Raw genomic sequence first — 16,153 nt, forward strand, 5'->3', positions numbered from 1 at the left:
AAGAGTATATCTTTATATATCATTACCCACTTCTATCCATGTATAGGTAAGTTTATTCCAGCAGGATGCAGGTGACCCTTAGACCACTGCTGCCTACCTACAATATTTTCAGAATCCTGGGAAACACATTAAGAAGTTACACTTCTGGAAACAATACTCCTCTGTCAAATCTCATAAAGCAATACAAACCAGAGAGATTCCATAAACTTTGCAAGTTTTGTATAGCCATGTTTTTTGAGAAAAGCAACTCCCCTGTTTGCCCTTGGCTCCAAGCAAGCTTTTTGACTTGTCTTTTGCCATGCACTTGGAAAAGAACAAATCCTTCAGCTTAATGAGATGTTGTCAATTAAAGAAGCAGAGAGACCAGATTTTATTCTTTTTTATTGCTTCTAAGATGCTTTACAGAACCAAACATTAATTAAAGTATATAGGTGCACATGTGTGCCCACATATACACACTCACATATTCAGATGTAGTCCTTAATGGAGCAGCATTTTATCTCCTAGAATTTCAACTAAGTATTTTTTAAATAGACATAAAATGGAACCACCTACTATTTGAAAAGCTTGACTTCAAATGTTGTGTTTCATTCTTTTGGTGTTTCCAGCCCTCTGTGTTTCCCAGAGTGGAGTTGTGTAATCTCACCAGAGAAAACATAAAAGACATACAAACTGGACTTCATAAATATGAAGTAACCTAAATCAATTGCTGCTATAAGAAAAGCAGCCATATTACCTTATTGTTTCTCTGTCCTCTTATACAAAACAATTTTGTGCCGGACTGAACATTGTATAATCTGTGTGAAAAAAAGTTGTAGAGTCATAATTTCTGATTTATTCTCATGTTAGTTTAGGCTATTCATAATAATAATATCAACACTATTGAGCTCTTTTCTGAATCCTTAATTGAGGGGTCTGAGATATCATAGAAAAGAAGGAAATAAAGAAAAAAAAAGAAGAAAAATTGCTAAATATATGTTTTCCTGATTTTAAAGTTGGGAAGCAGAGACAAAGTAGAGAAAAGTAATTTTCTCAGTATCATCCGTGAGGCCAGTGGCAGAAAGAGGGACAAAACCCAGATTTGCTGAGAACCAAAATGACATGGTATCCACTTTCTCCCCTGTCATGGGTGATACCACACACACTCTTCCTCAGGCTACTTGTCTACCAAGCAAGCACAAGAATGATTTTTCTCTTGTTTATTATCACTCAATCTATTTTTTCCCCTGAAACTATGCACAAGAGACCCATGCTAAATTTCACATATCAGAATCAGACATTTTTGCAGGAGCTGTGTTTTTGCAGGAGCTGTGTTTTTTTTTATTTTTACACTGAGACTGTATCCTTCGTTCTTCCATTCCTCATAAAACTGACAAAATCATTTCCATCAGAATTTCTTTTTAAGAATCACCTCAGGCACAAAGTAATAATGAAAAATTGAAAATAGCCATAAGTCTGAGTGTGTGGAGAAATCATATCCATGACGCTGGTGTCTTAAATACAGCATATTTGGTTTTGGGGCCCACTTATGAAGGCAGTCATACTCATGGCCATGAGCAGTGTTTGGGACACTCTGCAGTATTCCCAACAGCCTGTGTCCAAGGTGTGGCTGGCTGAGTTCTGCCCTCCAATAACAGAATGCTTCATCTGAACTTATTTCTTGATATCTGCCCTGCATCTCATGGTTAAGGATTCACATGTATTAAAAACTGAAAATATATAGGTAGACACCACTTTAATTTCAGTGAGGCAGGTGGCAGATCACTTGAGGATTAGGGTGAGATGGTAACTGCTACCATTTAACCAGACTGTTGGAGGTAATAATGATCCAGCAATAAATTGCTGATTGTAATAAAAAAGCCAAAAAAGAAACAAAAACCCCAAACAAGTAAAAAACTCAATGTCTCTTACAACTTTCAAACGTCCATGTGATTTTCTTTGTCAGATGTCTGTGAAACAGAGCAGATATGGCATGACATCTTTGCAGCAAGCTTTGGTTTATTCCAGGGAAAGATGGAACTGGAATTTTGGCATCATAGATGTTCTGCCTGTATAGTGGAAGAGCTTGCTTTCTCCTCTTCAGCTTTTTGAGATGACTGGAAGGGTGAGAACATTACAAACACTTCACCTGAGTTTCTCTGGTTGTGGAGCAACAGTAGGGGGATCTGGACTCGGTGTCTTGTATCTTCATGTTTTTCTTATTTTATTCAGAGGAAATTCAGCTCCAGTGGTGTCATCACCTGGCTTAGTGATGACTTTGCAGTCCTCTGACTTTTTACATTAGGCTAAAATTCACTGCCCTTACAGCCATATCCTGCCATGGAGCTACATGCTGCTGACTTGAATGGGAATTCTGTATATGAAACAATGACTGGAAATGCCTGAAGAATTGCATACAGTGACATTATATCCCATGAAAGCAGCAAAGAACAATAGCCAAAGTTCTTCCTAGGCAATAAAATTATGTCTGGTTTCTTTACTTTTTCTCCTCCCCCCATCCTGGGAAGCTTCCATAGCATGAGATGTAAATTTTGGGGCTGTTAATTTCTAACATCCTGTTTCATTGAACGAGATCTTAAAAATATGCCACAACTTAACAATTCTATTGACAAGGTATCCAGTGAAGAAGCTTTTCTTAAAAAAATAGGCACAGCTGACATTTGGTCTTGTAATTTTTTTTATTCTAAAAAAAGAAATTAAAGAGCTTTCTTTTGCTAAAATTAAACAATGGGCCCTAACAACAGGAATGATACTAGCCTTGATCCAAAACACTCTGAAGTTAATGCAAAAGCTTGCATTGATTCTAGTGGGCTTTGGGTCAGACCAATTTTGAATTAAAGACAAAATATTAGTTTTGTTACAGAAATGTACTTGCCCTCATTTGCTTGGTATCCCACACCTGCTGTTCACATAGTGCACATATTTTAACCTGTTCAATTTTCTTCAGGTGTGACACAATTTGAATTAAAATAAACAGCTGAACCTCCACACATAGCATGTGCTAATATTGTCCTGGAGAACAGAGAATCAACAAAATTAATGCTTCCTTAGAGGTTTCTTAGCTATATAAAGATATTATTTTTCTTGTTCTGTGTAGGGAATATTTCCCCTTCTGCAAGTACCCAGGCAGGGATTTCCCCCTAAAAGATCTTGTAGGATCTTGTCTTGTCTTGTCTCCCTCTAACTGCCCCCTTTTTCTCCCACACACTCTTAAGCCCCTGCCCTTATTTGGGGAACCAGAGTTTTCTTAGCTATTTTCTTCCCTGTTTTCTTCCCTGTATCTTCCCAAGCTGTCCATGACAAACAGGATTCCTAAGAGTGGTGTATTGCTCACAAATGGGTCAGAAAACTGCTCATTTACAGAGACCAGAATTTTTTCATTAATATGCCCACTTATTTGGGAAGGGTTTTCAAAATATTTGTTCCCTCTACCATGAGTGTGGCACTGTGAGATGACACTTTCCTCCACATAGGTTGAGATCAAATTGCCCCACCCAGATAAACCAATAGCAAACATCGCTCCAACAGCCAAAAAAGGTTTTCCTCTCTCCTAGGGGAAGGCATCCATATTTTAAGTTTGCATTGCATCCTATCAGATAATGTCAGACCTTATAATCTAATGCAGTACTTACAATACCCATAAATCACTCAATCTGACATAAATGCAGAGAATATTAATTCTTTTCTTTGAGCAGAATGCAATCATGCCTTCATACTGCCTTAAAACCAGTGAGGAGTCATATCCAATAACTATCCCAATTATCTCCCAGCACAATGTTTTCCACCTGCAAGGAATGATTATGTGTCAGTAATGATGATAAAGTCCTTAAAGAGATGTTGATGCCTCATGGAAAAATTTGAAAGACATATTGTTTAGAGAGAGTTCTGCTTACAGACTGCATCACATATATCTGATGTATTTCTTTTCCCTATTTTTTATTACTAAGGACATATGCATAAAGAGATATTGTGTGTCAGGGAAATAATCATTATACAGCTAAAGTAGAAACTGGCAATCATGTGTGTTCTATTCTTGTTTTGACAGAGCCTTGACAATGACCTTGGGGAAGTTTTGTAACTGTTCTGTGTCCTACTCCAATGTGAATTGGAGGCAATGGCTGTATGAGGCTGAGCGTCAATCCATGGCAAGGTGTTCCATACTGTAGGATAGAATGTGCCAGGAAAGGGTGAGAGTATGCTCTTACCATTTATACCACAAGCTGTAGTTCCCTCCCAATGAGCCTAAATGCAGAGATGAACATCTGTCTGTTACTGTTTAGGTGCCATAATAGAAGATGCACTGAAAAAAATTGCAATTTAAGTTGAAAAAATCAAGGAAAAAATGGACAGAGAAGACAGTGATGTTGAGAGGGGACAGTCTTTTATCTAAGTTACAATAGATTTATATATCAAAATATGGAAAAGAAACTCTTTTTTATGTCTTGGTTGTTACCTCTATATGGGGAGATAGAAATAAAGCTGTCCTGGTCCCACTGAAGCTCCACCCTGCCAGAGATGTTAGATAATTTCATTAGTTGGAGCCTGGTGTTAGGTGAGCATGGCTGGATGGCTTTTAGACAGGAGCTGTCAGAGGAGCTTTGGTCTCTCTGTGTGAAAAACTCTGGGTCTCACAGCAAAAAAATGTTTGCTAAACCACAGCCCCTCTGACTGCAGGAGGTAGTGAATGTGCTTGCGTTGCAGAATTCAACTGATTTGCAGACCTCACCAACATTCACTCAAAATCTGCTTTCCTAGCAGCACCATTCTGAGTGTGTTTTAATGAGCTGTACCTCCTGCAAAACAGGCTGAGTACCAAAAACATATTGCTTCCACTTCCCTCCCTCTTTTCTTCCCTCTCCCTCTCTCTCTCTCTCTCCCTCTCTCCTAGAAATCTTTGAAGATACCCTCATCTTGTTATTTAAGGGTTTTCCAAAGCATAGGCTCAGAATTTCAGGGTTCTCTTCACCTGTTTCTATCTTTAAAGCAACATGAACATCTTTATACTAATTATCAGTTTTAACGATGACCAAATGCTAATATCCACAAACAAAATTTTCAGAAGCCAGACTCTTACATACAAAAGCTGCTTACACTTGCAGCTCCCAGTAACTTTTGCAGCTTTAGCACTGACTCCATTTCTATACAGAAAGTCACCTCTCTATGCAGGTCTGTGTTTGAGTTTGCAGGACCTGCTGTGGGCAGCCAGGGGGAAAGTTCTGCTTCTTTGCAGGGCCCCTTCAGCTTGTTTCTATGCGACTGACAGTCCAACAAGTGACACACAAAGGTTTATATGATCAGCTGGACTTTTAATTGCATCCCTGTACTGAATTATCTCCCCTAACTTTTGAATTTATCTATCTCTTTTTTTTTTAATTGACAGCACTTCTTGATCTGGCTGTCATCATGCAAACTGCATTGTTAAGTGGTTTTAATAACTTCCTGCATGTGCAGCAAGTAGTATCTAGCATATGTTAAGGGACATATGTCAGTCCTAATTGACTTACACTTAGATTTCATTTCATTTGTGGGTTTAAATCAGATCCTTAATGCTACTTGAAATTTTTTTTGTGGTTATATTTTAATACTTTTTTTGTTAAACCTTCCAGAACAATGTCCTTTCCTGATGAGTGATACATCGAAACAACAAGCGCCAGAGGGGAAAAGACCTGCCATTGAAAAGCATGAAGATATGAATGACAGATTGTTCACTTGACTTGCACGTTCAAAAATATCTATTTTGTCCTCAGCAGAGTGAAATGGCTGCTTTGACTTAATTGTGGTCTCTTGTACGATGTTATTTCATAGTGTTGAAGCCATTATAGTTCTAGTTCAGATGTGCATATTTTTTAAAAAGAATTATTAAAGAAAGTAATTTTAAATACTTGGGCACCGACATTTTTATGTTAATAATGTTCGTTTTGATTTCTAAAAAAATTAGAAATATGTCACTATAGGGAACTTTTGGATTTAGTAAATCTGCTAACTACAAAATTCCTTTTTAAAGAATTAAACTTTGTTATCCAGCTCTAGCAAACTAGTTATTTTCCAGAGGATGTTAGCATTCATGAGATGTATTGGATTTACAATTCTAGAACATCTGTTTGCTCAAAGAAAGCATTAGTGTAAACAATAAAGGGGTATTCATATTGCTTTGCTAATATTTTGGCCTCAGTTTGAAGCAACTGTCTAGTTTCAATTTGCTCATGTCCACTGTCTGCTTAAACTCTCAGACGCAATTAATTGTTCTTTTCATTATTTACGATCTTTATACCTGTTCATTAGGAGTTGTAGGGAGTCACAACCAAATTTATGTTGTTCGGTCATTCTTTTAGAGCAACAAAGAGCAGCAATCCAGTTTCATCCACTGCCTAAGCATTTCCTGTCTGTTAACCCTATTTTATTATCAATCCCTTTTTGCACAAGTTCATGTGTCTATTCTCAAAGCCTTCTTAGCACTAGATGAAATATAAATATCTAATATAAATTTTGAAGTAATGTGAAAATGTTAGAATGGCTATTAAAAATGTTGGGAATAATATCTGAAGAAATTGATCCTCTGTTTTTACCAGTGTCCAACTTCCTGATATCATAGTGCCTGATTTTTTCCTCTCCTGTTAGAAACTTGAAAAGATACAGCTTACTATAAATGTTATCACCAAGAAAAACAGAAATTTTAACACTTTACAGGAGAAGCACAAATCAGCATTTTAAATGTGAATGTGGTACCACAGTAAAGATAAAACTCCAGAGGTTTGAACTGAGAAAACTTTTAGGATTGCTCCAGCTTCAATGAGCAGAGAAACTGAAAGCATCTTTCCAAAACATATTGAACAAATGCCAAAGGAAGGAGGCTCCACACCAAGCTGGGAAAGCACTCAAATATTTATCTTCAGGACATCAAAACTCTTGGCCTAAGTATTTTATGTTAGAAATTGTGATGAAGTTTGCATTGCTCAATAATGTTGGTGGAAATCAGAAAAACTTTTAAACCTTAAAAATGGGTAAACTGTGAGGGTAGGGTGCTTTAATTTTACATTATCCTTGACAGAATCTGAAAGATGCAATACATTAACATCTGATTGTGGAAATAGACAAAAATGAAGAGAAATACAATTTATCCTACACTTGATTCAGTCTCAGAAATGGGGTGGAAAAGTTGCCAGCATCATTTTATGTTATATATGTTGATGTATACCAGAGAAGCTGCCTGTTAGGCAGTGCACAATCTAAATAAAAACAAGGACAACAGGTATTTTCAGAGAGATGAAGTAAAAGAAGACAAGAAAGGAATGAAATACCGTCTATTGCAGAAAAAAAAGAAGATGCTACTGAAAAGATATAAAAAAGAAATTTGTATTTGGCAGAATCAGTTGATTCGGGTGGTCCATGTGTACACACAAAAGATCATGTGTGTAGAGAAGAGATCTACATAGGAAATGCTACTTTGGAGCTGTGGAACACAGGATTGGGATATCTAGAGAAAAGTGCATGACATGGATCCTAGCATACACTGAAATAAAAAATTGTGGCATTTGGGATTGGAAAGAAGGATACACATCAAAGGTGAAATAAAGCTAAATAAGGAGCACATTAAAAGGTAGAGAAAGGAGGCTGTTCTGGCTTGAGTCAAGCAGACTGCTGTGGTGGGAGGCTGTGCTCTTTGCTCTCAGCCTCAGGAGTGATACACTCCTCTCTTCTTGCACATTAGGTAGGAGCCTGGCTACACTCCACAAGAGTCTTTTCTTTTGGGTCAGTTCTTAGCTTGCTTTCTAGGTAAATACTTTGCTAGCAACAGTCCAAGTTGGATCTGAGAATTGGATCCAACACATATAGCATGTAAGGTTAATACCTGTTTTGAGATTTCTACTGTAGAAAAAAGTAATAATAATAACAATAATAATAACAAAACCCAAATGCCACCAAACTAAGCAGCATGATAACCTTTACTCTAAAATAGCTTCATATTGTGGCCTTAGGCAGAATGCTGAAATTTAGATTCTGCTATTTTTATATGTCAAACATGAATTCAGATAAAATACACTTCATACATATTTAAGATATTAGAATCATAAACTCACCATGAAACGAACAAGTTTCACTACCTTAGAAATATCCTGACTGACAGGATATAATCAAAATATAAATTTAACTCTGTGTGCTTTAATTGTTACAGTAAACTTATGGCATTAATGTATTGAGGAGACTGTGTACTGCATTTCCCATGCTACATATGCAATTATGTAACTTAGGTATGGGATTCTCATGTGTCTTCTGAAATCATGCAAGAAATTGTAAATGAATAATATATTTTCTCTAAACTGAAGCAGTACCATTCAAAATCTTGGGAAAATGGTGTGGTGACTTATAACTGACTCCCATTCTTATTTTTTTGAAATAAAGCAATAACACTAATTCCTCAAGGAAGCTAGCAATCAAGTATGTTGCAGAAAGAATGCCCTAAAGACTGAAATGTTTCTGTCTGCTCAGAATTTGCACCATAGAATTTATGCTACTGCAGAAATCTTTGTGTTTATGGTAGCTTGAAAACAAATTTCTGATGTCTGAAACTGCAGCTGTGACCTGGGATCTTGACTTAAGTAGAACCCATCGCAAGTCTTAGCTTCAAAACACGGAACATATCTTGGAGTTAGATTCTGGAAGGATTTCTGGAAATTCAGAACTTAGCCTACAGAACTAGAAAATGGAACAGATGGATCTGTGCTCTAAGTCAGTCCTCAGGAAAATACAGCATCAGTTATTACGGAGGACATTATAGGATCACTGGTTAACTCAAGTTTATAGGTGCAATATCCATAAAGAACATAGGCATATTTCTTTTCTCAATGGTTCCTTTACCTGCAACATTTATAGTTCAAAAAAAGGTAGAGTGAGGGTTTTTTTAGGTAGTAAAATAATTTGGTGGGTGCATTTGTATGAGCAGCATGTTTTTCAATCAATTAATTAGCAGTTAATTAGAGGTAGGAAAAGATACAAAGGAAAGGAATGATCAAAAGGAGGAGAGAGGTCAGTATAGCCAAAGGGAGCCAGTATAGAAGAATTTTGAGCATCACTAAACTAGCATCACTAGGACCACTTGTCCATGGCTGTTTTATTTACTCACTGGCAACTTATTTTATTAAATTTTCCACTGGCTTCTTCAGATTGAAGAAAAAATTGACCGTAGTTGTGCCTGTCATGCCTATCTCAGAGCTAGCTCACATCCTCAAGCTCTTCTTGGTTTATGCAGACTGAGTTAAATTACTTTTTTAATTGTATTTCAATGAGAACCTTTTCTTTCAAGTCAGTGCTCAACAGTGATTGATGGAAGGATGTCGGGAAACATTGGCTTTTCTCAGGATATACTGTAGATGACCTTATGTCCTATGTCCTTGTTTCATTTGAAAAGAATAATTACTAATCAATAGTGAAGGGTTAGGTGACACAGTAGGTTAATTTACTAGCCTTTTGCCTCTGGAGAGCTGGATTCTGGCTTAGGTCACTTGTAAAATGGGTTTGGTGGTTTCAGCCTTGTCCCTGGTGGATGTCTGGCCGCATCACAGAAAACAGGCCTGAATTTGATATGTGTTAGATGCCTGGCAGTTTCTGCTTAGGGAAATCTCAGGATTCAAGCTGTGGGGAGCCAGGCACGGGCAGGACGGGCACACGCTGACATCCGCAAAGGAGACACGGCCCCGCGCCGCAGCCGGCCTGACGCGGGACACCCGACCAAAACAGCAAATTAGACAAATTAGAGTTTGGGACAGACCTCCCACTGCAGCCAGGTGCTTGCACACTCTTAAAGACATGAGCTTCTCTTTCTCCTGCTGAAATCTTACAGGGAATGCCTTTCAGGACATGCCTTTATGAAACCAGGGTCGCAGTTTCCTTTTTCTCAGGATTACCCATCCAGGAAGCTGCTTTCAGTTTGTGCTTCAGTTCATTATGAGAGTTCTATGAGTAAAAGCATCTTATCTGTTTATAAATTGGGAAAATAATATGGTTTCAGCCATTTTGTAAAACTTATTGCTTGTCTTTGCTCAGCAGCTCCATTTGTTTTATGCTTTGAATGAGCATCTTGACATTATGCAGGAGGCTATCCTGGTTGCTTTTGTGATATAAACCCTTATATGATGTTTAGTATCAGGACTGCTTTAACTGTGATAGCCTGTTCAAGCTTGATTTTTGTTTTTAAAGTGTAACTTTGATTGCAGTCATTAGTATAATTTTGATTTTTAATGCTCATAGTTGGTCTGTCACGGAAGTGTCTGACTTCACTGAGGGTGCAGAAGGGGATTTGAGAAATTCAGATTTGATTTGTACTTTTTTGCTGTATGCAGAGTGATCCCCTTCTTTTAGCAATCTGTCTCATTGAACTGCAAAAGGTGGAAAAGGAAGAGCGAACAAAGTTAGAACTGCAGGCAGAGAAGAGGCCTCTTGTTCAGTACTCACAGCTGCATTTCAAGTTGAGTAGAACTGTAATTTGAGTATATAAAGAACTGTGAAATACATGATGAATTGATGTTTCATTTTGGGCACAGAAAACTAATGGATAATTTTGACAATTTTGGACCTACTCTCCTTTCTTTTCTGCTGTAAGATGGACCCTTAATACTCATTCTTCCCTTCAGGACATTGTGAAGATTGGTGCTTGAGAAGGATTTAGACATGACTGTGAGTAACCTAATGAGGAATTGGAAGGGATGAATAATTTTATAATCACTGTAGGTTTTGATAGGCATTAAATAAGTTCAAATAACCAATAAGGAAGATGAAATGAAAATTTGAATAATCACCCATTTAGAGTCTGTGCCAGGGGAAGTCTCATGGGGAGGAAAGTGTGTGAACATGAGTGAAGACAATCATGCTACATATACAAAAGAGGATAATAAAGGCTGGATAGACAATCTTCATTCTGGCACTTCCTAATCCTTGTATGAGTAAATGTGGTGTCCTTCTATGTAGCTTTTTATTTGTTCAGTAATGTAGGCATGTTGCATGGTAGTTCAGACATGGCTGCTGCTGTGTGTCTAGGCTGAATTGCCATTTGTCATCTGAATTTTCTTGTTACCTCCCCACAGAAATAGGCTGACTGTAGCACACAGTAATGCTATCACTGCCTGGATCTGCCATGGTGGGAGCTGCTTGTGTAGGCACAATGCCCTGTACATTGAATAAGTCTTTCCATGGGAATGAGGAGGCAACTTGCAAAATAATTTCTTAAAGGGCTAAATGCCTCTGGCTTCAGCTTCACGGAGATGTTCCAAAGGGACTTCCCCATTGACACCATTTTGATTTGACCCTATGGTTCATTTTCTCATCTATGAAGACTTTTCAAAAAGCAAATTTCTAACACATATTTCTAATCTGTAATATATACTTATTAAGTTTACCATGTCATGCATTATAATTGTGAGTTCTAACTGACTGGTTTAACGATACTTCACAAAGTAAACTCAACATGTAGGTCATAAGTTCAGAATGAATGAATCCCTGGATGTTTACCAAACACCAAAATTAAATTACATTCTTAATTGTTTTGCAAATACTTTGGCCTAACTAATTAAACAAGAATGACTTTCTGCGTTGCTATAGTGCAAGGAATATTAAAGTCTTTAGGACTCATTTCAAATTAGCAAACTCAACTACTTTCATTGTACACTATGTGGTCAACTAGCACTTCAAAAATAGCAACTCCCATATCCTCCCAAAACAGACAAACTAAAAAAACTAATAATACCTTCCAACTTCAGTAGTAAGAAATACCTCTTGAGGACAATTATTAGACTGAGCATATTGAAATTTCCACCTGCCTTCCCTGAGGCTCTTAGGGAGTCTTTCAGAGTATTCTAATGAGTTCCTAGACTGGGAAGAATATGTGTTAAGAAGTATTTTCTCTTTGTCTTGTTCCCTGATTCTTTACCAAAGCAGTGAGACATAGATCTCAGAGTACACAGGTGGGAAGGTAATTCAAAGGTAAGTTTAGCTGTTTGCACTGGAACAGCTGAGGTTGTATTGTATCTTTGGTCTCTTCCAGACATGAACTTGAGCTTCATGTACTAGTTCCCTGCGTTCAAGAAATGTGTTTCTCTCTCAAGGCTAACAGCTTCTTTGCTCTGGAGTAATAAGGACAGGGCTGTAAACAGGTACCCTCATGTAGATGAGTATCTACAATGGTTTCAGAAACCTTGGATTTGACTGTGCTCATTGGAGAGCGAGAACAACACGAGCTGTGTATTCTCTGTGATATGTGATTCTCAGCAAGTGGACTGTTCCTCTCAACTGTGTATAGCCTTTTGGTTGAAAACTCTTTCATATTGTGTCATGCTGCAAGGGATTGCAATAAACCAAGGAATTATGAACATTTGGGTTACACAGCAGCTGTGGATAGAAAGGACAGATCAAGATTTGGATGTCTTAACCTTATATATATCCTTGTATCTGCCATAAACCCAATGCATATAACCAATACATATCCAATGTGCTCTTGCAAGAGGATGATATAGAGTTATCAAGGATTTTAGGAGTCTCTGGCTCTTCAATACAGTCATTTTCCACTCCAGAAGCCATCTTTATCAATTTGCTGTTTTCTTCCAAGCCCTCTCAGTCAGTGCTGTTGGTGTCTAATAAGACTGTCTGACAAATGTAACCTCTTTTTTTGGAAATGGAGGAGAAAACTCTAACTGAGATTGTTTGCATATACTTTGCTACCGGGATAAACATGGCCTCTGTAGGTCAGGATAATACCCTTGAGTCCTGCCTGGGTCATTTACTCACTTATTCTGCAAAGCAAATTAAAAATGCAGAAGATAAGGAAAAAATATATAGTGTTTTGCATTGTTCTCAGAGATAACCATTATTAAAATGTTAGTCCTGAACAGCCTTTAAGCTGTGCTGGGAAAAAGAGAACTTGTGACCCTTTTGACCTCTCTGCTAGTATTCAGAAGAAGTGGTTATGTGTAAAGCATCTGATGACATCAACCATTAAAGTAGAAAATGGTTCTTCTACAGATGTCTGAAGCAGAAAAATACCCCAGTCTGCTAAAACTTCTCACAAGTTTTAAGGGATTCTGCACTAGTTGGTTGGCTGATGTTCCAGAGAGTGGCTGGGATGTTGACACAGAAAGCTGGTCCCATATATAATGGTTTCTAGTTTTTTAATATGTTTCTCTCTGTTCATAGGACCTGGTTGAACACTTACAGGAAACTACATTAAATTCTAAAATTATGACAAAGGCCTAGCTAGTTCAGAAGCAAGTAAGCAAGCAGCTAGTACATATATTCCAAGTTTAAATGTCTGAATAAGAGGGTTTTAAGGAACATGTTCAGCATCTAAAATTCCGCCACAAGTTTCGATTTAGGAGGTTTTCTCTGGTAGTGTGATTTTACCTTTACCTTAGAATAGAACTGAACAATCTTCAAAGTAATGTTGTCTTTCCAGAAAGGAAAAAAAAAATCCCGCCCAGATCAAATGAGGACAACTAGTGTCTTTCAAAGTAAATTTTTAAAAATCTGTAAGAACAACAGTTTTTTCTAAGGAATGAAGTACTTGTGCAGTCATACATGCTTCAGAGGTAATTGTGCTTGAAAGAATGTTTGTGCATGCTGCAACACTCTGGCAAGTGCATCTTCAATATCCTAAATTGGGATGGGCTGCAGAAAATTTAAGCTCAAAGCTACCATTTTTGAAATTGTGTGTAAAGTAATGGATTTTGCTGTTATTAAATTCTTTGAAGATCAGTGAAACGAATCTCTCAGGAGAGGAACATAGCAACGAAAACAAACAAAAATGTACACAAGATAATAGAGTTTTGAAATGGAAGTAGAGCTTAAGCAACTTTGTATTTTGAAGGAAGGAAAACAGCCCTTTTCAGAGAAATTATGCCTCTCAACTGATTTTACTTAGAAAATGAAGAAATGTTTATTTGCTGGGTAGATTTCTTCTCATTGAAGAGAATGTATTTTCGGTTTGTGTTGGTGATTTTGAATAATCATTTCCTGTTTCTACTAGCAGCTCTCAAACAAAGAGATTTCTTGAGTGATAGCTAAAGAAATGCCATATTCAGCCTTGCTGAGAATGTTCATAGTAAATAAAACTTTGTGGTTTATTGGTGTCAGTTGGGAAAGGGGCTCTTTGCTCCTTGTGTTGATCGTTGCATTTCTATTGCTTACCACAGCTCTTGGTTTTATTGTGATAATTGCTTGGTGAGAGCTACATTCTGTATATGTGGAACAACAGTTTCACTGCTTGAAATTATTTTTATTTTTGGTGGCAGAGCCCCACCTTGTTTTTCACTCACCATAGTATGGCATGAACTTTTCTGTCCAAAGGCCCTTTGTAGAGAGGCTGGAATCAAACATCTTGAAAAATATAATTTGCTTTAAGTAAATGCACTGTTATAAAAAAAGTTTATCTATTTTTATATCAGATATCTTTTGAAACAGTAGTATTGTCTCTACTTCTGTCCAGAATGAAACCTGATACAACCTTGAGGAGAGTTCATATTTCAAAGCTTGTAATAAAAAGATTTATTTTTGTTAATAAAGGCCACAAAAATGATAGAGCTCCTCAAAAAGATACAAGAGAAAATATGATTTCAAATTTCAGTCATATTATAGGTGAAAAGAAGTGAAACAGAGTACTAATTTGCATCTGACTGCCCTGCAATCTACGACACCTTTAAAGACTGGCAACACTGAGAATTTGGATCACATTTGTAAATTACAACCTTTTTTTCCCTAGGCGCTGTTTATCTCTAAATTTCCCTTTATTGACAAGGTAAACATATTTAGTACTTAGAACTGAGCAATATACAGTACTTAGAAATAAATTTCTGGTTTCTGTGTTTGAATAACCTCAGAGTTTCAAGGCTCATAGCAGAAGAAACTCAGAGGAATAATATTTTTAGTGATTTTTTCTTCCAAGGACAGAGTATTCCGTGAGGCATACAATGACAGGAATTACTATGCAGAGCTTTTTGAGAAGGGTAGTGATTTAAAATACTAAAATGGCTAACCATTTTTAATAGTGTATTCTAATTGCAGTAGCCTCTTTCTCTGAGCAGGCTCTACTAAGAGATAATTGACCTCTGCGTCTGTTAAGCACTCTCACATTTGGCTTGGGAAGCATAATTCACATCACAGCCAATTACCTTGTGATATAGCCTACAAAATCTCCTCAACTATTGGCATAGCCCTGCCATTTCTTTCCCTTTCTGTCTTCCTTTCGTCTTTCCTTCCTGGCCGTAATACTTGGGTTGTCATATTTGTCAGATGCCCTCTTTGTTCTCTTCCATCTATTCTTTACTGTAGGAATCCAAACAGGAGAAAATAACAGACTCAGAACAGCTCCACCGTTTCAATGCATAAATCTGAACAATGATTTACAGTGACATAGAAAATAACTCTCTGTTAAATATTGCTTTTAGTTAGTTTTGTATATAAAGCCTTTCAAACTAGATGCTGAACTGTGTGTGATAAGGAAATCTGATAAAAGAGATTCTCTGTTGCTTGCTGCAATAAAATTGTCTGTTATTGTGCCAGGTATTTTTAAACAAAGATTTAAGCAAAGCCATTCAATTACTCATGGCTCCTTAATTGTTTCTTTCAGATCTGCTATACTGACCATCCTGTTGGCACCTGGGTAACTTACATAAATTAAAACAGTGTATAAGAAAATATGACTCCTTTGGGAATAAAAGTCTTGCTAACTAGACCTATGCCTCTGTTACTAAAAATGGCCCAGAGGTCAACTGAAATTCAGAGTGATTAATAGATCTAGAAGAGTCTTGCAGACAGCCAGAGTCTGGTTCTCTACTGGAAATCCTTAACTATTGGACCAGGCTGACCATGAGGCAAGATATTACAGCAAAAGATGGTCTGACTGGTAAATGGGTCTCAGTCCTACCTCAATCATTCGTAGTCAAAACCTCAAGCTACTTTGCCAAAAGTGACTGCACTTGCTCAAGCAGGCAGAAAAGTTCTACTTTCACAGCAATTACAAACATGTTTGGAAAGCACCAGTTGGATTTCTGCTGACATTATCTTATCTAGGCTGATTCTAGTTGCTGCTGTCCCTGTCCCTGCAAGTTTTAGAAACTGGTAAACCACAGAAGTGCTGACACTGCATAATTCTGGATTCTCAATTTTCAGGATG

This window comes from Melospiza georgiana, chromosome 3 (genome assembly GCF_028018845.1).
Source record: "Melospiza georgiana isolate bMelGeo1 chromosome 3, bMelGeo1.pri, whole genome shotgun sequence".
Lineage (NCBI taxonomy): Eukaryota > Metazoa > Chordata > Aves > Passeriformes > Passerellidae > Melospiza > Melospiza georgiana.